Source organism: Balaenoptera physalus (genome assembly GCF_965194825.1).
Source record: "Balaenoptera physalus genome assembly, chromosome: 2".
Taxonomy (NCBI): domain Eukaryota; kingdom Metazoa; phylum Chordata; class Mammalia; order Artiodactyla; family Balaenopteridae; genus Balaenoptera; species Balaenoptera physalus.
The window spans coordinates 177,396,674-177,418,104 of NC_138883.1; the positions used below are offsets into that span (position 1 = coordinate 177,396,674).

A 21,431-nucleotide genomic window follows, 5' to 3' on the forward strand; every position below is an offset into this window, starting at 1 on the left:
TTGTCTGTTCATCAGCACGCCATAAATAATCCAACCTGCGTGCATTCCACTGTCTTCCCTGGCTCCATGCTCCCTCCCGCCCCCCAGCTGCCCCGCTCCAGTTTTCTGTGGCCCCAGTGACATGATCGTTGGCAATAAATGCTCAGCTTCATTTATTTACTGGAATTCTCAGATCTGGACCAGTTTGCTCCATTCAAGCTGCTGACGTGTTTTGTTAGGTACACATTTTGTAGAATCTCCCCTTTGTGCTGAGCTCTGAGAAAAAGGGCCCTGGTAAGGATGAACTGGGATTTAACAGATTTTTAGCTTCAACTTTATATGGACTTCCCTAACATCAGGCAGTTGGCAGCTTATCTGGACTTGGGGTGCAATCCAGTACATATTTGAACCATATTCACCTCTCCAGGAATGCTCCTTTTGGAGGTGAAATGTTTATTGTATCTCATATTTGGTCATGGTCATGGTTATCCCCATAATAAAACTATAACCGTGGTTTTGCAAGCATATTTTAAACTTGTGTTTAGGATGTTAGCTAAGTAGTACATCACATCTTCCATGCTCTGAAGTGTGAGAATGTTTCAACGTGTTGCCTTAACCCTAGGAGAAAATCCGGGGTCTACTGAAGGAGACCAAATGTGACACTTGTTCTGATTTTGATGTGGAGCTAAACAGGTTTGGGATTTTTTTTTTTTTCAGTGAAACTTGCTCACATGTTCAAAATTGCCCACCACGCCTTGGTTAGCTTAGCCATAAAGAATTCACCTGTAATAGGATGGCAGTACTTGCCTCTTTCAGTACGTTCCAAAAACAAAATTGCAAGCAATTAGCATCATGATAGATCATGTTTTGATAAATCAGCCACTAAGTGCTACTCAAAAAAATGAAAGATTTTACCTTCTGTCATTAAGTAGGAATTTAATCTCCAGTCAGGTGTTGCAAAGAGACCGCCCACCAGGTGTTCTAAGGGCATTTGCAGAAACAGCAATGAACTTGATCTGATTATTGCCTGAGTTGTCATGCAGAACTTGCCACAAAAATTTGGCCACGGAGGAGATCCAGATGCTCAAACATACAAGCTGCAGGACCCTCCCTAAGCTCTGGCTGTTTCCGGAAGTCATTGCTAAGTGTGTGCTCCTGTGAAGCTAATACACTGCCTTTTCCCAGTCTCATCCAAATTAAAGCACAGTTAAATTTTTCCTAAGACATTCATTGAAGCAAGCCTTTTTGACAATGGTTACAACTAAAGAAAGTTGCAATATCCAAGAAGACTTAAGTCTTTTGAATGGTGTTGATTCTTTCTTGAAGTAAAGGGTGGGTAGGGGGAGCAGGAGGGCAGCAGTGCCATGTCAAGACATGGCATGAGGAACTTCTTGATGATAAAAGGAAAGGCCCAGTGGGGTGCCGTAGGGTAGTGGGGAGCCTGGATCTAGGGCCCAGGCAGCAAAATGGCATTAATAGTTTGGTACCACCTCCATGGAACAAACCAAATTTGACAATTTCTATCAAAATCTTTTTAAAATGCACAGACTTTTTGACCCAGGAACTCCACTTCCAGGAATCTGGCCTATAGATATTACTGCACGAGTTCACAGACAGATGTGGATAAAGAAAGTCGCCTGCCGTGTCAGTAAACAGAGTATGTTGCAGCCATCAAGCTGTCAGCCACTGCAGCCGCCGCAGACTGTGCGCCCTGAGCGGATTCAGGATGGAGAAGCCCAGGATGCCGGCCCCAGAGAGCTAAGGTGCATATCAAAGGAATCATTTCAGTGAGCCCAGACCCTTGCGTCTTCCCATACACAGAAAATTGCTAAATTCATTAATTTGAGATGTCTGGTTTTCTTTAATTAACAGTCATCATTCGATGTTCCGACGATCTGGGTTTGTTTTTTTTTTGCATAAACTCCTATATATCCTGGCTTCTCCCTTACAGTCCGTCCAAGCGATCTGAGAGCCTCTCTCCCGGGCCTAAGTGCTTAGTATGTCCACCAAATAAGACATAATTCTCAACTTCAAGGTTGTGGGGTTTTTTCAGTTGACACATATGTGAGGATGTTCAGTGCAGCATTGTTTATAAGACTGAACACAAATTTAAATGTCCGTCAGAGCCGGTTTAAAGAAGCTTCAGTGCTCCAGGGGATGGAATACTATGCTGCAGGAGAAAAGATGGAAGTTGCACCTCATGTGCTGAAATCTGTATTGTGCGCAGGAAGCAAGATGCAGAACACGTATGGTGTGCTGTCATGTGAAAAAGGAGGAAGTAAGGGTGGGCGAGAAGGGGTCGATGTGTGCTTGTAATATGCATAGGAATTTTCCGGAAGGGGGCTTCAGGAAAGGGATACCAGGAGATGGCAAAGTGGGACACTTACTTTTGCATTATTGGAACGTTTGGCTGCATTTTATTTATTGTTTTTGGGTTGCAAAATGTCTTCACCGGATTAAGCAGTAGCTGGGCTGCCATCGTTCGGGAAGGGCTCGGCAACGCTGTGAAGGAAGGAAAAGTCGTCTGACCCCTTGAGCTTGAGCACCTGCTGCCTGACGGTACCGCACCACGGCCCACAGGTACAAAAGTTTGATTTCGTAAAAATAATACAGCCTACATAATCATGCACTTTGCATCTTGAATGTTCTAATTTCTTCCTTTAATTCTGGCTCCCTTGCACTAAATTGATCTCATGACCCACCAGTGAGGCCCCAATCTGAACTAGACTGCTACAGGCATCAGACTTGCCACCCTCCCTGCCCCTTTGTGGCCTTCCTGGGCTGTCTGTCACCCAGGCCCTCTGGTCCCTGCTGTCAGGGGCCTGATGGAACACCCGCATCTCTCCCCAGATTTGCATTTTATAGGCCTTCTGAAGGGTGGCCTCAAGCCAAAGGGATGACTAATGCTGGGAAGTTCTGAAGCCCTGTGGCCGCTAAGAAGGCCTTTTGGTGCCTCAGTAACGCCCTGGGGGGCTCCTGAGTGCCCTTTGGAAAAGAGTGAAGCCGTCACTTAGGAACCCAGAGGCATTGCCACCTGGCCCGGGCTCACCCTGAAAAGCTCTTCCAAAGTTTCACTTGACCAGAGTTGCTGACTCTGGGTTTGGGCTGGGTTTGAAATCGTCTCTCATTTCTCATCCTAATTCAAATAAAATGGTGCAGCAGAAATCTAGTCCTCTGAAGAAGATGCAGATTCTGACGGCATTGGAACCTACTGGAACCAACAGCCTTCCTCTCCCCTCTGCCCTCTCCCGCTCTCCTCGCCTGTGCTAAGAAGCCCACGTCGGGCCAGGTTTTCTGAGGATGTGGGTATGACCCCTCCTTCTCGTCCTCCTGGCCTCACTGTCCTGTCAAATGTTCTGCCGTTTTGCCAGGCCTGCAGTATAACTGGGTCACAAGGGTAGAACGTGGCCGAAGAAAGAGCCGCTTAGACTTCAAAATGATCTGTATCCTTCCATCATCTCCAGGGAGTGATGCTGAAATTAGACCAAGTCTCTCACTGATGCAAACAAACTCCCACCCCCTCCCATGTCCAATACCCTGTGCCGCCGTGAAAACAAAGTCTGCTTGTCACGCAGCTGTCACTTGGCCCAAACCACTCAAAGTTAACACCTAGTTAATCACATTCTCCTGTGTGTATTCCTCGGAGGGCCATCTTTCTCAATTTTAATGTGTTGGCTTAAATAAAATCGGTCTGGTTCCCCTTTTCATAGCAGCTTAAATCTGTCCCAAGTTGCCCAAACAAGTGTTTATGGAACTACTCACGGGTCCTCCAGGGAGATTTCCAAATCAACACTCACGCGTGAGCGCCCAGCTCATGTGGAGACCCACACCCTAGCCCACTTGGGGCCCCCTGGAAAGCCAGCCCAGCACAGAGCAGCACTGGTCTGAGAAGATCCTCCGCGCTTCCGGTCACATGGGGTTACCCGGGAGATGCTGGTGCCCAGCTGTACTTTTCCGTTTGCACATGGATGGGAGCATAGGCTCTGACTCTTTCATTGATAGTAGAAGGCACTAGGAGAGAAGGAAATTGGCAATGATCGGATGTTTTCATTTTGCTTTGATTTTCATCAGTGCCCTGAAAACACTATTTCAGACGTCTTCATCATCTCATACGGAAAATAATAACCTCAGTAATATTTGTTAACTCTGAAGGCCCTTATTATTGAAGAGGGCAATCTTATGCCAGTTTCACAACGGACTCGTGCTTTTCTGCGTCGGGTGGGATTCACTGGGGATTTCAGTCCACTTACAACTGGGAAAATTTCCCCATCACAAAATCCATTGCCAAAATGGACACCAATTGGCCTCTTGGTTGACAATCCCAGAAGGGAAAGCTCTGGGCTCCAAAACTAAGCGATTGGCTCAAGAGTTGAGACAGTAGCAGGAAATCATGCTGTCTTGACCCAAGGTTTGCTCTCTGCTGAGGATAACGGAGAGTTTGGGGCTGCAGGGCCATCAGTGTCACAAGTAATCCATTCAGAAATAGCAAAAGGCCTTCTACTATAACAAGGAATTTAAAATAGTTTCAGCCGGACTTAAGCATACTTGGGCATTAACAGTCTTTTAACTTAGGAGGGAAAAAACCACTGCGTCTTAGTTGGTGGCGAAGCTGATGGAGGGGGAAGATGAAAGAGCTACTTCTGAAGTGAGCGTGTTTGACAAATTTCAGGAAAACAGGCTAATGGCTCTCTTTCTACGCCTTGTGGCTGGAGGTGTGATTTGCACGGACCACATCAGGTCTCAGGTAGAGTGAATCGGCTCCGCTGCGCTGTGAGGTTGGCATTAAACCTTTCACGCCTGGGCCTTCCCCGGAGGTCCAGTGGTTAAGACGCCGCGCTCCCACTGCAGGGGGCGAGGGTTCAATCCCTGGTCGGGGCGCTAGGATCCCGCATGCCATGTGGCACAGCCAAAAAAATTAAAAATAAACCTTTCACAGCGGGCAGCCCTACAGTCCAAATTGCAGCCAATCTAGCTGAGAGCTGCCAGTTTCCTACTAAGTGCAGCCTGACGCGGGTTCCTGTACAGCCAGCAGCAAGCTTATCCCAACATTTTGTCACATTCAACAACATCTTTGAGAAAATGTCTTAAATGGACAATTCTTTTAGAAGACCATAAAAATAAGATCAACAACCACTGAAAAGTCTGTGGAATCTGAAGCATGTAGAAAATCACCCCCTGTACCCCATGGGCTGTATTATTTCCCCCTTTTAAACCAATATTTATCATATAACCGTGGTTTTACAGCCAAGCCATCCTGAACATGCCCTGTCCAGGGAACACGGGTGGAAATGACCCCCCCACCCCGGCTCTGAGACCCCCGCCTTGGAGCTGAGCCTCTCCCGCCCCCAGCCCTGCTCTCTCCCCTGCAGGGAGGGGCTGCCTCCCCCCGCCCCCCGACTCTGCTCTGCTGGCCTCGCCTCTCCATCTGTGCGCCTGTGGTCCACGTGGCCACCCGCACGTGGTCACTCGCGGTAGGACCGTTCCCGCGGAGGCCGCCGAGCTTCCACGCCAGCCGCGGGAGGCTTCCTCCTCCTCCTCAAACCGGGACACGCTTTTTTACGGGACCCCGAACTGGGAGGCAGCCCTCGATTTCTCCCAGTGAGCGCTTATTCTTTGTTTAGTCTCCCTTTCTGCCCGCCCTTGGGTCAAGCCTAGGGGAAGGCGCTGGGAGCCAACCCCGCCTCAGCTCCCCAGCGGCCTGCGAGCTCTGCTCCCACCTTCAGCACTTCTGGGTGGGTCCTCTGCACCCGCAGCTGCGGCCTGGGGGTCGCCAACAGCCGTGTCAGCCCCCTCGCGGGCTCGCCCTCACCCCGCCTCCCCAGCCCCTCCCCAGTCCGGGGGGGAGGGGCCCGGACACCCCGAGAGACCGGCAGCAGCTCCTCCCGCCCGTCCCGTTCCAAAGCCCGCTTCTACTGCCTCGGCTTGTGATCCACGCAAATGGGCGTGGAGTGGAGTCCCGTCTTCGTGGGTGAGTTTGTTGACTGAAAAAAAAAAAGCGCAGCCTGAAAGTTGCCAGTTCAGGAGTCTTACTGAGGACTCTAGCCTGGGGATCAACCTCTGAGATCGCTCTGAGGGGCTGTTCCAAACAGGTAGGGAGCATATATAGGAGGTTCTGGGGGAAAACAAGAAAATGCAGTCCAGTGTGAAAAGATGGCTGTTAATCACAAGAACAGACATCTGAGGTTAGTGATTTTAGTGCTCTTCTGGGTATGGGAAGAGGCAAGAGTCTGGGCTCATTGAAATGACCCCTTTCGTAGCATCTCCCCAGGGCCGGCGTCTCGCTTTCTCCCTCCTGAGTCCCCCCACCAGGGGGCAGCTGCAGTAGCTGATGGCTTGACGGCGGGCAGAGTTCACTGTTTACCCGAAGGGCAGGCAACACTCTTTGTCCGCACGTTCTCACCTCCCCAAGGAAGGCTAAAATCCTCAACTGTCAGACCTACCTCTATAGCCCAAGAAGCACAGTTCGCTGGGTTTTGTGAACACGATGCTATCAAGTGATATATACAAAGTGCAAGAGACAAGGTACCACAGGCACAGAACATACACGCAAAATGCACGTTTTCAGGACGTTTAATTAAGAGAGAGGGGGCTGAAGAATGAGACTTCAAAGGAAGCATTCAACCTGCACCTTCCCAGAGTGAAGTGGGGACGGGTGGTTTCCAGAATAGATGCCCAGGTGGGCATTTGAGCTGTGTCCTCTCACTGGATCACCTGCCCTGGCTCTAGGGGCATCGGAGGGCCACTTCTGGTAAATGAAAAGCAGGCATGTGGAGACTCTGATGAACGTCTTCATTGAAATCGTCCTGCTGTGGAGGTCGAGGAAACCCGCGGAAGATTCTGGTTTCCTAAGTAAGCTGTGCTTCTCAAGTTCAAGGTGCTGTTTCTTTCATGGAACTTGATTAGCAACTAATTAAACGGAGGAAGGGCAGTCCACAGCACAGGTGACCAACAGGGTTCCCGCTGCAGACAGGTCGAAGCAATTAAATGTGTGAACCACGCTGTTTGTGTGTTTCCGGGGCCGTAAAAGTGATGGCCTGGCTAAGCAACAAAAACCACAACCCTTGAACACCACGGCCAAGGCCCACTCTTCTATAAAACATGTGTTCCCTTCTCCGAAGCAGGGAGCATCGCCAACTCAAAAAGTTAAGCCCAGGACCGGTTTCTTCTGAGGTGGGGAGCAGGGCACAGCCCACCGACAATGGCCGATTGTGATTTATTAGTGGAGGGAAATTCGGAATTGAACTTCACCATTGGGATTTACTTGCATTTGAAGGCAATGCAGTTAGCAGTCCATCTTTCAACACTGAAAGTATTTTGTCCACTTTTCTATCCTTCTGATGAATTAAGGGCTTATGAAAGGTGAGGGGTTGAAACATGAGCAGCTGAAGCTCTGAGTGGATCTACTTGCCAGTTCGGGCTGGATGGAAAAACACAGGGGCCAGTTTTACATTGTTTCCCCACCAATTCCCATCAGCCATGAACTATGATGCTTTCCTGCGTCTGCAATGAGTGGATAATAGGAGTTCCCGGTCCTCCGGTTCTCCAAGCTGTTTTGAACGAGGTCTGCTAATTGAATTCAGTTGTTTGCAGTTTTAAATGTTCCGTATTTTCCACGGAGCAAGAATGTATTAAACTCATTTCATCTGTCATCCAAGAAGAATTGGAGCCTGCATTTTTATTACCAACTGACTCGTGTTCACCTTCATCCTCGAATTTTTTCTGAAATGTTTACAATGTAATTAAAAACAATCAAGTCAAATTATCTGTTTGAATTGGTCCCTTTGGGGGAAGATGAAGGAGCAGGAAAGGTGCCTGCGATGACATCATTTTGCATCGTTGCCTTCTCACACAGAAATACATCGTGTAATCTGGTCACCAAGAGCATTCTGTAATGTCACTGCTGATTTAACATTACAGAATATTGTAATTAAATGTTCAAACGCTCTCGTAGGTTTTCCCATTACAAATGATCCTGGAACTTGATTAATTTCAGTGTTTAGAAAGGTCCCGGATTTGGTAATGTTGCTTCCTGCCATGCACACCTCCAGGGAAAACTATGATCTGAATCCTGAAGTCGGGCCCAATTAAACTCTTGCATCTTCCCCACTGCGGCCGTAAGACGAACCACTTTTTCAATCATGGCTCAAACAGGCCTGTCGGGTTTCTAGGGCTCTGCATGCCTACTGCCAGCCGAGAAAAAGCATTCCCTGGGAACAGTCTCATAATAGGGAAGAAAAATGATAAACCCACAAAGGCAGGAGCCACAGCGCCTGATGCTGGGCACAGCGCTGGCTAAACATCGGGGCAGCTGGACCTGGTTAGGAGCCCGGCTGCTGGCACAAGAGTTTGCTACTTTGCTGGGCACAAAGACGTAGGTAGCTGGGACATCATAGAGCAGAAAAATGAAACTTCTGTATTGAAACGTCAGAAGAGGAGAAAGGCTTACAACCCAATTTGCCTTGGGGCTGACTAATTACAGGAGCAAATCCTTAGATAAGATGTCAAATAGGAAATTAGCAAGCAGGAGCCATTGATCATGTCTCCTTGTTTTTAAAATTAGTTTTAATGATTCCCCAGACGATGTACAGAAACCACGTTCATGCCTTGAGTTTCTCCTCCAGAGAGTTGAATGTTGGGTAATGTTGCTCCGTATGACTTTTCCCCTGACTTTGGTATTAAATAAACAAACACCACCAACAATGAAAACCTCGGGGCTAATTAAGATCAAGCAAATGAGTTGTCAAAAGAAAACTACCTTCTCTTCCTGGGAGGATGGTTGCCAGTCTGTTTGCTTTGGAGGATTTAGACAGCTCTGCCCTGCTGGGCATTAAATACAAACCTCAGATTTGCTGCAAAGAATGTTGTTTTTAAGAAGGAGATTGGGGAATTCGCTGGCAGTCCAGTGGTTAGGACTCCGCACTTTCACTGCCGAGGTTGCAGGTTCAATCTCTGGTCAGGGAACTAAGATTCCGCCAGCTGCAGGCTGCCGAAAAAAAAAAAAGATGTTTTTTTGCATTTTCCTCTCTGACCTAAAGCAGGAGGTCTCTGGCATGTGATATAGATGCCAACCTCTTTTATCACTCTTAATTTATAAAGCCATGGGACATGAGGTTCACAGCGTCAGAGGCGAGGACCAGGGGGCCAGGCCATCGTGATGAGGCCTGCGGGACCCTGAGCCCCTCACCAGTTCTGACACCCAGCACCTGCACCCCATGGAGTTGCTTCATCAGTATCAACTCTGCTTAACCTGCCCCTTCTTTTTTCTCCTGCTGCCCATGCATTAGTACATCTTTAAGATGAGCCCAAATCCTTCTATACATTTCCCCAAAGTTCAGCAAAGAGTGGTGGTTTTTTAAATGTGATTTGAGCAATAATTAGCTAATTCTTTCTCATTCATGCTGGTTCATTATTAGCCAGGCGGAGCACGGCAGCCCATCCTTTGTGTTTAGAGGGATGTTCCATTTGATGTCACGACCCTTCTCAAGGAGCTCGCTTTCCAGGTAGGCTTCAGCACCACCACCCTGGGGTCAGAAGGGAGGTGGCCACAGGCGTCCCGCGCTGAGCAGAGCCAGCCTGGACAGGTCTGGAGCTGGACAGGCCGTGCTGTCCTCCCGCATGTCTGAGCTGTGGTGTAGGAACATTCCGGAGTGTCCACCAGCCGTGCACTGGGGTCTGAACAGAGACTGCAGTAGCACCCAACAGCCCGGGGCAGGACACAGACCATTACCCATCCACCAGGAGGGCACGGCTGGGGCATGCGGGAAAGGAAGTCGGGAGAGGCCCCGAGGGCCAGCCGGGCTGCCCAAGGCACGTGCGGAGGCTTTGCTTTTGCAGATTTTGTTCCCGGACTGGATGCTTGCAGCATCTCCAAACGGGAAGCGGCTCAGGCCACCCCACAGCCTGGAGAGCCAGGTGGACCCAACACCTGAGGCTCTTGTTAAGCCCGCCCCAGTCAGCTCCTGACCTGCCAGCCACGGGTGCCATGGGGCAGAGGCTCTGCGGGGCGCCATGGGCGGGGGAGAGTTGGATGGAAGGGGTCAGAGGGTGTGGAAGAGGAAGAAAAAGGGGTGGAGAAGCTGAGGGTCTCCAGCGGAAAGGGTTAGGAAGGCCTGAAGGAAAAGGCCAGTTTGGAAGGAGGCCAGCACAGAAGGACCCTTCAAAGCCCGAGGGGCTGGTCCAGGCCAGGTCCCAGTACCCAGTCTCCTGCAGCTCCTCGGCCCGCAGGGAATAAGCAAGGAGAGCTCTGCCAGACTCAACACTGTTTTCTGAAATGAGGGATGCTTGAGCTAAACCAGATCTCCATCTTAGTGCTTCGGGGAAAAATCCCATTAGAACTTCTGAAGCCCATTCGGATTTATGGCTGGAGAGGGCTGGATCCATGGGGATCGATCTGTTTGGTACACCTGCCCCTCCTCCCTCCCCAGCCAGCCGCCAGCCAGCCGCTGCTAAAAAACCCTGAGCTGGGCTGAAATGCGCCTTGCTGGAGACGATGGAGATAAAACAGGATTTAAAGGCAGTGCATTTTACAGGGCAACCTTATCTGGCTTAACTGCTCTGGGTTTTCAGCTGTGTGTGGATGTGAAGGATAATTACCATCGCGTGTTACCTGAGATTACAGGGTTGTGTTCCAACTAATGATGCCACGAGAACCAAGCGGTTGTTAATATTTAATCAGTCTGTGGGCTTAACAATTGGATCAATGAGGTATGTAATTACATAATTATAAAAGACATTTCAGATAGGAATGGCCGGTACTGGTATTAATACCAAAGGTGAGAGCTGGTAGAAATACCCCACCGGGTCGTTTCAGAAATACCACCAAAGAAGGACCTTCGAGGGGAGGGTATCCCTTAGAAAATGATGAGCACAGATTGAAAATCTTTTCCAGCATGGGCTTTTTCTCTTCTTTCAGGCTCCCCATATGGAACCTCAGGCCAGATGTTTTACTGACGTCACAGATAACTATCACTGCAGTATTTAAATGGACCCCAAGAGAAAAGCTCCAGAATTTTCTTAATTGCATTCTAAAGGTGAGTGATGTTTAGTGGCTATTGGTGCCGGTGGATTTTTGCTTCTTTATTTTTTATTTTTGGTTGGCATTTAGGAGAGACTGACCAAAAATCGGGCAGTGAAGCCCCGTGCCACCTTCCTGGGGCTGCAGCTCCCCACCCGGGGTGGCACCTGTCTACCAGGGGAGCAGCCCACATTGTCCCTGCTGGGGGATGCTGCGGGCACCCCTGTGCTCTCCCTGGGGTTCCAGTTTCTCCCTGGTGCTCGTGGCTCCTCAGTGGAAAATGCCATTTCTAACCGGGGGGCTGGGGGAGGGGGGTTGGGGGGGGGCAGGCAGCCAATCAGCTGAGTGCTCCTGCTCCACGGCCTGTGCCTGCAACACATGGCTGAGAGCCCATTAAAGGCACCCGGCAGATGTGAGCACCGAGACTGGAGCTGCAGTCGGCCAGGACAGTGGCCGTCGGAGGTACGAATCCGAGTGCGTGTGTGTGGAATTTATTGTGGGAAAATCCATATCCCTCAAGAGCCATTTGTCAAAGCTGCAAACAAGCCCTCTCCCCTCGCTCCACTCCTGCATCACTTTAGGGATCACCTGGATTCACCTGTGCGGGGGCTCAGAGGTGCGTTACAGCAGCTCGGGACACCCATCCCATCCCCCCATCTGGCAGCCCAGCCTCCACCCCCTCCTCCAGGGCTTGGGGCCCCCAGCCTGTGCCTTCCCTTCTTCCTGGGCTGAGGGAAGGATGGTTCCAGAAGCCGCTTTGCACCTTGCCTGTGTAGCAATGTCCGTCGGCACGTTCCAGCGCTGGCTGGGAGCAGGGCCCTCCTGGCGCCCCCGTCTCCACGGAGGGTGACCCTGCAGTTCCGGGAGATGCGTGATGATGCGGAGGTCGGAGGCCACCCTCTGTGGAGGCCTTCCCCAGCTTCTGTAGAGAGAGGGTCCGTCCCCCCTTGCCCCGGGCCCCGCTGCCTTTGGGACGCTGAATGGCCCGTCAGGGAACCGCGGGCCCAGGCGCCAGGCAGACGTGGGTTCGGATGCTGGCTCTGCCCCTCACTGGCAGCGTGAACCGGGGGGTGACTCTCCGTCCCACGCCTTCACTTCCCCCTCCGAAGAATGGGCCGATTCCACTTCAGTCAGAGGCTTGTGGGCAGTAAGGGGAAGCCCAGGCCTGGGGCAAATACTCTGGAGACTTGGGTTTTCTTCCCCTCAGGCTGCCTTGGGTGACTCATTGGTACCACCGACGGTGAGTTCCTCAGAGCAAGGAGGGGTGACTCCTTATCACACCTCTTCCAAACGGCCTGTTGGGGCATCATGTAAGGGACTGGCATCCTTTGCCCGTGGCCAGAAGCCACGGTGTCCCTCTGCAGCGAGCTTCCTGATGGTCAGCGTTTTCACCAGACAGGACGCCAGTGACAGAAATGCAGCTCGAAGCGGGGAAGGTGGGGGGCAGGGTTGGCTAACCCAGCCAGGAAGTTCATGCAGCTGCCGCCAGATGCCCAAGTGGTGATGTCACCAAGGCTCCATCGCTGGTCCCCTCCGGCTTGCTGGGTTTATTCTCCAAACAGGCCTGCACGTGGGGCTGGCATGGGCCGGGCCTTCGAGCTCACGGCCGCACCGAGCAGTCTCCCCGCTCGGCCAGCAGAATGTCCGGGCAGGCCCTGGGGCCTGGCCATGGGTCTGGGCTGTGTGCTGTCCCTCCTCAAGCCCCGGTCACCTGCCCGCTCTGGGTCTGGGACAGGGCGCAGTGACTAGAGAGCCCCCCGGAGCACACAGGCACACCCGCTCTGTGGAGAGAGGGCTCCCCCAGGGAAGGCGTGCCGGACACACACAGGCAGACGTCCGTTCCGGTAAGCACATCGCCCAGGCTCCCTCTTGTGTCCACGTCTCTTGCAGAGAGGGTTGCTTCATCCTTCCCAACCAGAGAGAAAGCGGGAGACTCCAGTTGGAAGGCCCTGGGTGGGGTTCGGAGGGCGGGGAGGAGGCCCTGATTCCATGAATCTCTTTTTATGAGCGTGGCCACAGCTGTGGCGTCTCTGGTTCTCCGGGGGCCCCCGGGGTGGGACTGACAGCCTCTGCCTGGAGACAAGGCCGGGCTGCGGGGACCGGGAAGCAGGGGGTGAGCCGGAGACGCCTCTACTCCCCGGGCCCGGCTCCAGCCTGAACCAGGCTCATCAGTCAGATCCTTTATCTCTCGGATTGAAATATTTATCGGGCTTTTTCAAAGGCCACCGCGGCTCTGGAAACCTTTCCCAGCACCCTTCCATGGGGCCGGAATCTGTCATCATGGAGCCTCGTGCTGGCGGGGCTGCAGTGGGGCTGGGTGCTGCCTCTGAAGGGCGGCCAGGCCACTGACCGGCCCAGAGGAATGAGGTCTCAAGTTCAAGGGCAACGTGCAGTCTTCCTGTGTCCCTCCATCCTCACCCTCCCTCGTGCTCTGCCCAGCAGCTGGCAGCTGAATCATCCCGTGGAGGGCCAGCTGCCCACACCGGGAGGGAAGGGAAGCGGGGCACAGGGGGCTCTCAGGAACCGGGTGCGTGCTGCGGGACAGCAGAGGAGGGCTTCCTGGGGGAGGCGACGTAGACCGGGAGCCTGGAGGAGGGAAGGCGCGCAGGGAGGACGTGACGCTGACCCGTGGGTGCCGGCAGGTGTGGGGGGCACTGGCGGGGGGCGCTGAGGCCGGCGGGCCGGACTGCGCACCCTCGTCTCGGTGGCAGTGCGCACCCCCGGGGGTTTCAGACGCAGGGTCTCTGGGCTTTTCATCTTCTGGAGCCTCGGCTGTGTTGAGGATGGACAGTCAAGGGCAGGGAGAGCCCCTGGGAGGCCGCGAACTCGGGGGCCTGGACCGAGGGAGGGAAGCAGGGCCACTCCCTTCTTCCATCAAGGCCAACGTGCCCAGGCGCGCACCTGTGCTGGGGGCTGAGCCCGGACGAGACAGGTGGGCTTCCCGCCCTCAGAGGCACCCCGCCCCGCCCCGGAGCCGCCGGACCCGACTTCCTGCGGAGACCAATGAACTAACTGAAGTGTCCGCGCGCAGCCCTTTGCGGCTCCAGACTGGGCGGCCCAGGCTGGAGGGCGGACGGTGGGTCTGGGGGGGCCGCAGGCAGGCGGGGTGCGGGGAGGGGCGGAGGCGGCCTGGGGGCCACTTCCCAGGGTCCCGCTTCGGGGAGCCGAATGGGTGGGGACGCCAGCCACGCGGGGACGGCCCCAGGGGCCGACGAGCTGGACTCCGACAGGGCGAGGCTGAGGTGCCCGAGGACCGCCCGCGTGGCCACGTCCTCCTCCCTGCGCCTTCCCTTTCCTGCCTGTGCCCCGCTCCGCGCTCTGTGTCCGCCCCCGGAGGAGCTCGGGAAGCCTGGCGGGCGTCTGCGCTCCAGCCTGGGGGCTGCGCGCGCGAGGATGCTGGGGCTGCCGCGGCTGGACCAGCCCCGGCCCAGCGAAGCCACGCTTGAACCCTTGAAAGGTGAACAGGGCAGGTGGCTGGCGAGGGCCATCCTGCCGAGCAGGGAGAGCCCAGGCGGCACGCGCGCCCCCAGCCCACGAGCCACCAGGGCAGCACAGGAGGTGCCAGACGCCGACTCAGCCGCGTCGAATACGTGCTCAACCGAAGAGGTAAATCGTTCCAGGGACGCTGCCGCGTTCTTTTCAGAAGGCAGGGCACTGGAGCAATCGACGTGCTGCCTCGTTTTGCCTGGGCTCTGTAGGTCATTTACTTTATTCCGTTGGATAATATGCCATTGAAACATGCACCGTGGCAACCCCTGCGCGGTTTATGCTCCTTTGGACTCTTTTCAGGTGGCAACTTGCCCCATAACAGGGCGGGGACAAAGGGAAGAGCTTAGATGGGGAGCAAACTGAAAGAGCCCACGTCACCTCGGAACTCACCGCAGGGGAGCCAGGCTCAGTCCCATTGACGGAGCCTGAAGGATGGAGCCAGCTCCATCCTTCCGGGAGGACTTGATTCCACAGCCCGAGGCCCCTCCCAAGTTGGTCCCCACCTGCCCCTCCCCTTTCCCCACCTCTCTGCGTTCCCCTTCCCCCTTTCCCGTGTCACTGTGCCCATCTTCTTCTCTCCTTCCGTCTTCTTTAGAGACGTTTGGACCAAAGCTGGTGGTGGCAGCACCTCCTACTCCCACCTTGACTGCAGCCTGCATCCTCACCTCCATGTGACGACGTCCTTGGACTAGATTCCCTCCAGATTTCTCCCCAGCGCCGTCCAACCCGTAGCTGCAGCTCCCACCTCTTCACCAGACCCAGTACCACCCCTAGCTCTCAAAAGAAGTTCTACAGGCAAACTTTCCCAAGAATTCTAGAAACATAGTAAGTCCCTAGTCCCCCAAAGAATCGAGGAAATTTTCTTCAGGTCTTTGGTGGAAAAACTTCACTGCCGTAGTCAAATCATTTACTTGCTTCTCATCTCTCTCCTCTTGCTAGAAAGTTTGTGCCAAGAAAGCAGCACGTCTCTTCTGCTCCACTTCTGTATCCCTGGGGCCTGGAAGGTGCCTGGCATAAAGGAGAGCCTCATACTATCTGCCGAGGGACAGAGGAACCTTATCTTGGCTTGGGTCAGGTTCAACAGCCTCATGCATTTGAGACCACGCCACCCGTTTGAGACGTGGCCCTCCACACAAAACGCAGCGGTGCGATGCTGCCTCTGAACTTGGGTGAACTTGAGAGAATCAGAGGGAAGCTGTCCCCTTAATTTCCCATAACAAACAAAGAGACTTTGCTTGTTAACTCGGGCCATCCATTATCAGTGTCGCTGTCCTGCTCTCCTAGGCAGATGAAATGCACTTGGCAGACAGGGACGGGCGTCTGTAGAACATCTGCAGACCTTCCAGCAGGAGTTAATAAGCCATACTAATCAGGTTAGTTCTGGGCCTTTTGCTTTAAAAGCATCATCCTGCTTTCAGTATAGAAGACCCCAAACAGGAGGCAAACGCCCATCTGGGAATTCCTCTTGAAATTCTCCAGGAGTTAGTTAATGATAAACACAGCTACAGCGAGTAATGGTTCAAGGGATGATTTCTCCATCACATATGTTATTGGGTTGAACGTTTCTGCTCTGGCTTCTTGGAGTTTGTTCCTAAAAAGTACCCCCAAATATGTTGATGGAGGCAAGACTCTGAATAAAAAGGTCAATCCAAAATGGCATTTAATCAAAATGAGTCGCTTTCTAGGCTGGAGATTGAGGGCATAGCCAGGGAAGGGGGAGAGGGGAACACTGGCCTAGATTGGCAGGAATAAACCATTCCTAACCTGCTCATTTCAGTAAAAACAGGCATGAGGGTGAAAGCAAGTTTTGAAACTGAATTCTCCCAACATGACTCAAGGGTTGTCTTTCTGATGCCAATTTGCAATTTGGTTTTTAATAGGTGGACGGAAGCCTAATCTCCACATGAAGAATAGGACATCTGACATATCATGTGAGCATGAAGTTGAAAGGGGCTCTTCACCAAAACCTAGAGAAATATTTGAATGCATATTTTGGAAAGGGAGATAATGTCCAGTGGGTCTGTTGTATAATGCAGCTGTGTACGGGGCAGGGTGAGGGAGAGGAAATAGGATTTAAAAATACAACCGTCTACTTCAGAGACGGGTTATAAAAGCATAGGTTTCTCTTTCAGGAGTCTCTGAAGTTGGAAAGTATGAATTACATACACTCATTAAAACTTTTTACGTTAAATTCAAAGAGTAAAATTAGAAGTCATGTTAATGATCCCGCCATCCAACAACTGGTCAGCAGATGTTGGAGGTTTATGGTTAAGAGATTACATGGTTCGAGACGACGATTTACTGTATGTGTCCCTGGCCAAGAGGAGGTGTAACAAACATATTATCAGACACAGAAAATATGCAGCCCTGGAAAAGGGACGTGCAAATCGCACTGCCCGTGATGCTTTCAAAGCTGCACATTTTTCCACTAAACCGCTATTTCGGAGAATTAGTTGTTTTTTTTTTTTCCTTTCCTAAGAATGAAGAGTTAATCTTATCCAGGTTCAGAGCCAGAAACCTGTCATATGAAATCCCAGCGAAGACCGACATTCTTTCCAGGTTCGTTACTCGCCGTGGAGCTGAGTTTTCCAGTGATGCCCAAGCTAAGTAGCTGTCAGGCAAAATGGAGCCATTTGTGACCACTCTGGGGGGCTCGGGGGGACGGCTCTCCTGGTGTGCGGGTTCCTTTTGGGGGGGGAAATGCCACTTGGGAAGCATGAATAAGGAAACCTGAAAGGCTGGGAGGGACTGGGGGGTCCCGGTTTACAGACACGAGGAGGTCACAGGTTTGGTCCCCTGCAAAGGTGCCTAGCACACTGATGGAAAGTGTCCCAGGCTTCAAGCTTCAAGCCTGCAAATTTAACTCCTACCCTTTCCAACCATCAGAAGAGGAAAAGCTGCAAGAGAGCTGTGAACAGAGGTGTGTCCACAGGAGGGGGCGGGGATGCACCCAGGCTCCCCATCCGGGGATGCGTGCAGGGCGATGGGCGCAGGCCGCCCTTTCCATCCTGTTCTCCTACATGAGCAGAAGGGCCGGCGGGGGGAGGTGTGACACGATTCTGCTTGGTCTGTGCGTCCAAGCACTTTTCTCTTTTCCAGATTGCTTGCAGCACTTTAGTTCTTTCTTTCGGGAACCGGGCAGGGCTCCATTGTTTTTCTGGATTCCAGGGTGTACCCCACAAATTACCCGGGGTGGGTGGGAATGAAGCCACTCTGCAATGTTCTCGTACGTAGCAGTCACAGCTGCCTGACCTCGAAGGGAGCAGTGGATCCAAGAAACCAACCACGAGGCAAAATCTGGGGGTCCACACCCTCCAGTCATGCACCCCCTACGGAGGTGCTGCTCAGGCTGGAAGCTTGCAAACGAGGAAGTGCACCAGGGGCCAGGTGGCGACTGCCTTGCTCGCCTAACTAGCATCTAACCAGTACCCACCTCGTGCCAGCTTCCGAGCCAGCCACTGGGCAGAGAAATGGACCCCCGCCCCGGGGGGCTCACGGTCCAGTGGGGAGACACACCTGACACGGGGGTCCCCCCTGCTCTGAGCTCTGGGGGTGTCAGGGTGCTTCCCACCTGCCTGCCTGAACTTCCTGTCCCAGCCCGTCACCTGCCAGCCCGCGGTGGGCAAGCCTCCAGCTGCCGTGTCACCTGACTGCTTCTCGGGACGCCTCCTGGTCTTCAGGCTTCCCTAGGGCCCCGGCCAGAAGAGGAGATGGTCCCCGTGTCACGGCTCAGATGGCCCTGTTGGCGGTCCTCCCCGACCCTTGATGGCTGAGATCCGCAACGCTGGGACTAAATGGAGAGGTGAGCCTCCTGGGGGCCTGGGAAGTACCGGGGCGGAGACCTGCAGGTCTTCAGTTTGGAAATTGTGCATCTTAACCGTGAGGAGGGTCCCCTGTGTTTGGAGAGCGCGTTTCTCCATAAAGCGCAGGACAGGCAGGGTTTTCAGGTGACAAAGAGGCATCAGCACCTACTTGGCAGCAGGCAGGAGGTGCCCAGATGGGGAGCGACCAGAATGGGCAAGAATCCCTGCTCCTCCTCCCAAGGAAGCGGACAGATGATGAAGGCAAAGAAGTAAACTGTGTGGTTTATTTGCAGGGAAACTGTTGCAGAGAAAGAGGAATCAGGCAAGAGGGAGAGGATGACGCGTCACGGCCGTTGTAAGTAGAGTGACCCGTGAAGGTGGCAGTTAGAGCACGAATTTGGAGGCGAGGAAGCAGCTACTCGGGTATCTGGGACGCGCACTCCCAGTGGCGGGACAAAGGCCCTGAGGTCGGAGCCCCCCGCCTTGGGCTGGAGGGAGGAGGGGGAGAGCATAGGACATGAGGCCAGGGGTGCAGCAGGCCAGTCAGGGGTCTGAGCTCTGAGTGTGTGGGGCCTCAGAGGGCCACAGGGGACGCACAGGGTGAGGGCTCACTCTGCGGAGTGGGAAACAAGGGCAGGCGCCACAGCAACAATCCAGGAAAGGAGGCTCCTGATCTAGATGCCAATTCGTGGTGGACTGGATATGAAAGAAACCAGGGACAACGTCCAGGGTGCTGGCCTGGGTGCCTGGGCGGATGGGGTTGGCATCACCCAAGGGGGGCCAGGCCTGGTGTGGGGCGATCGGGGTGAAGTGTGAGACACATAAAATCCACGCGAGGATGTCAGGCAGGCAGGAGTTTAGTGCAGACAGAAGGCTGGAATCCCCAGCACAGAGATGTTTTTCAAGCCCCCAGATGGCGGAGCTCATGGGGAAGTGGGTGAGGCTAAAAGAGGCCTGAGGCCGAGACCTGCGGGCAGACAGGTTAGACCCACTTTACCCACCAAGGTCCAGAGACGTCTCTGTCCAAGGCTGCGGAAGGGGGTCCGTTTGGCCGGCCCCCAGCTCCTAGGGCCCTGGGAGACAGGCCCCCAGCCCACTTCCTCTCGTCTACTGGGCTTCTCCCAGGCCAGGAGCAGCAGTGATGGCTGGTCTCCAAGTGTCACGCGGGATCAGGGTGGGCAGGACGCTGCACGCGGACCCGCACAACCCCCGAGGCTGCCAACCAGACAGCAGAGCGCAGTGTGGCCGCAAGCCCGGCCTGGGCCCAGGAACAAAGGCAGGTCGGTCACTGCACAACATCTGCAGTTCTGCACAGAACGGGCCCTGTTACGCCCTGGGGCTCGGAAGCAGCCGGTCAAATGGGCTTCCCAGCAAACCCCCAAACCCGATCTCTTTCCTGGGCCAGACCCCAGGACGAAGGTTCCAGAAGGTTCCAGAAGGTCCCTCAGTCCCTTCCCCCCTCCAAATTCTCCCCACTAGGTGGCTGGGAGTTAGGGCTACATTCCCAGGTAGCATTTCCTCAGACATGAAGCCACGTTTCTCAAACCCAGGCGCCTGGAGATCCCTCTAGATTCTTCGATTCCCACATTGTTCTAGAGGAAATTCTGGTCACCTCAATCCACGCTGAGAATTACTGACTATGGAAATCCACATGTCTGGTGTTTGTTTTTGTTTTTTTGAGCCTGAGATTAGAAAGGCTTTAGGTCCTGAACCTTTTCCCCGGCGGGGACGGTGAGTGCCCAAGAGTTCGAAAGCCCAGCTCTGGATTTCCTTAGCCTCTTGGTAAGGCCTTACTCTCCTCATCCGTGAAACAGGAATAATAACCAGCCCTGGCTCTCGGGGTTAAATGAGTTAGTAAGTGTCAAGTTCTTAGAATAGTGCCTGATATAAGGAGCCCTCACGAAGTCCCAGGGACTCTTATTACCCCTGCAGGAGTGTGACAAATGGACAGAGCCCTCTGCCTAAGCCAGGTTGGAGCCGTAGTCAGAAAACAGAAATTTTCGCATTATTTAAGCCTGGCCACCGCGCAAGCCGAGGCCTGCGTCACTTCGAACTGCAGTGTGAAGGGGTCAAACGGGGACTTCTTTAGAGCGACTGAAGTTTCTCCCTGTTACACTTTAAACACAGTCTTGCCAGGTGTCCTGGGAGCAGGACGAATTAAGATACTCTCGGCCAGTGAATGAAATCCAGGGTTTGGAATCCGAAGAGACAGAAGCCAGATCAGCGTCAGGCAGCTGGACGGGCAGAAAATTGTCCCCTTTCTGGTGTTTTCTTTTCATCCACAGACTTTCTTACATGTCCTCAGGCATCTGTCACTTCCAGGGACCATGGGGCTTGGCGGGAGAGATGCAGTCCTTGACGCCGGGTTCTGAAGATCAGGGAACATGCGTCCATTGCTGTTGTTTTGAAAACCAGCTGAGCTTCTGTGCGGCTCGGCCCCCCTGGGTGCTGGCTGGAGGGGACTCGGGGGGCCGGAGTGTATGCTCAGCCTGTGATCCCGCAGCCCTGCCTGCCCAGCCCCAGGGACCAGTTCCCTCGCAGTCGGGGGACATTCCTGGGGGGATTCCTGAATTTTCCTGGGCATCTACAACTGCAGTCACCCGCTCACAATTGTCATTTCTGCTCCCACCTTGTAAACTTTCGCAGCCAAGCATTTGCCAGAGCCCTGGGGCCACCTGCGTTAGCCTCCAGCGAAGCAAGGACATGCAGGGAGGCATAGACTTGAGGTTCTAGTTTACATTTTTTCGAATAAATGTTAAAACAAAAACATAACTACTGAAATTAAAAATGCTTGTCTGTGCCACACCAAGGTCACCCAGCTTGCCTTGAATGGACCGTCATCACACTTTGGGACGAAGAAAGTAAACATGACGGAACCGTGACCAGAGCCAAATAAATTTCATCTTTGTTAACAAAATAAATTGACTAGGACTTTAAAGAATTATTTCCTCATGGCATTCCTTTAAAACTTAATTTCTGGGGCTTCCCTGGTGGCGCAGTAGTTAAGAATCCGCCTGCCAGTGCAGGGGACACGGGTCCAAGCCCTGGTCCGGGAAGATCCCACATGCTGTAGAGCAACTAAGCCTGTGAGCCACAACTACTGAGCCTGCGCTCTAGAGCCCGCGAGCCACAACTACTGAGCCCGC

The 21,431-nt window shown here is 53.3% G+C and overlaps 1 protein-coding gene across 7 annotated transcripts in view; it reads left to right on the forward strand.

The window, feature by feature from the left end:
• ZNF438 (zinc finger protein 438) overlaps positions 1-21,226 on the forward strand; it is a 193,770-nt gene extending 172,544 nt beyond the window's left edge. The window contains exons 5-16 of one of the 7 annotated variants that reach the window (XR_014261319.1): positions 1,527-1,742; positions 2,441-2,559; positions 10,892-14,069; positions 14,783-15,855; positions 16,363-16,413; positions 16,962-17,041; positions 17,287-17,402; positions 17,582-18,284; positions 18,579-18,640; positions 19,411-19,565; positions 19,967-20,067; positions 20,218-21,226. The gene's annotated coding sequence lies outside the window, so the exon portion shown is untranslated. The remainder of the gene's footprint in view (positions 1-1,526; positions 1,743-2,440; positions 2,560-10,891; positions 14,070-14,782; positions 15,856-16,362; positions 16,414-16,961; positions 17,042-17,286; positions 17,403-17,581; positions 18,285-18,578; positions 18,641-19,410; positions 19,566-19,966; positions 20,068-20,217) is intronic. The other 6 variants (XR_014261320.1, XR_014261321.1, XR_014261322.1 and 3 more) reach the window with 6 other exon arrangements.
• Positions 21,227-21,431: the final 205 nt, after the last annotated feature.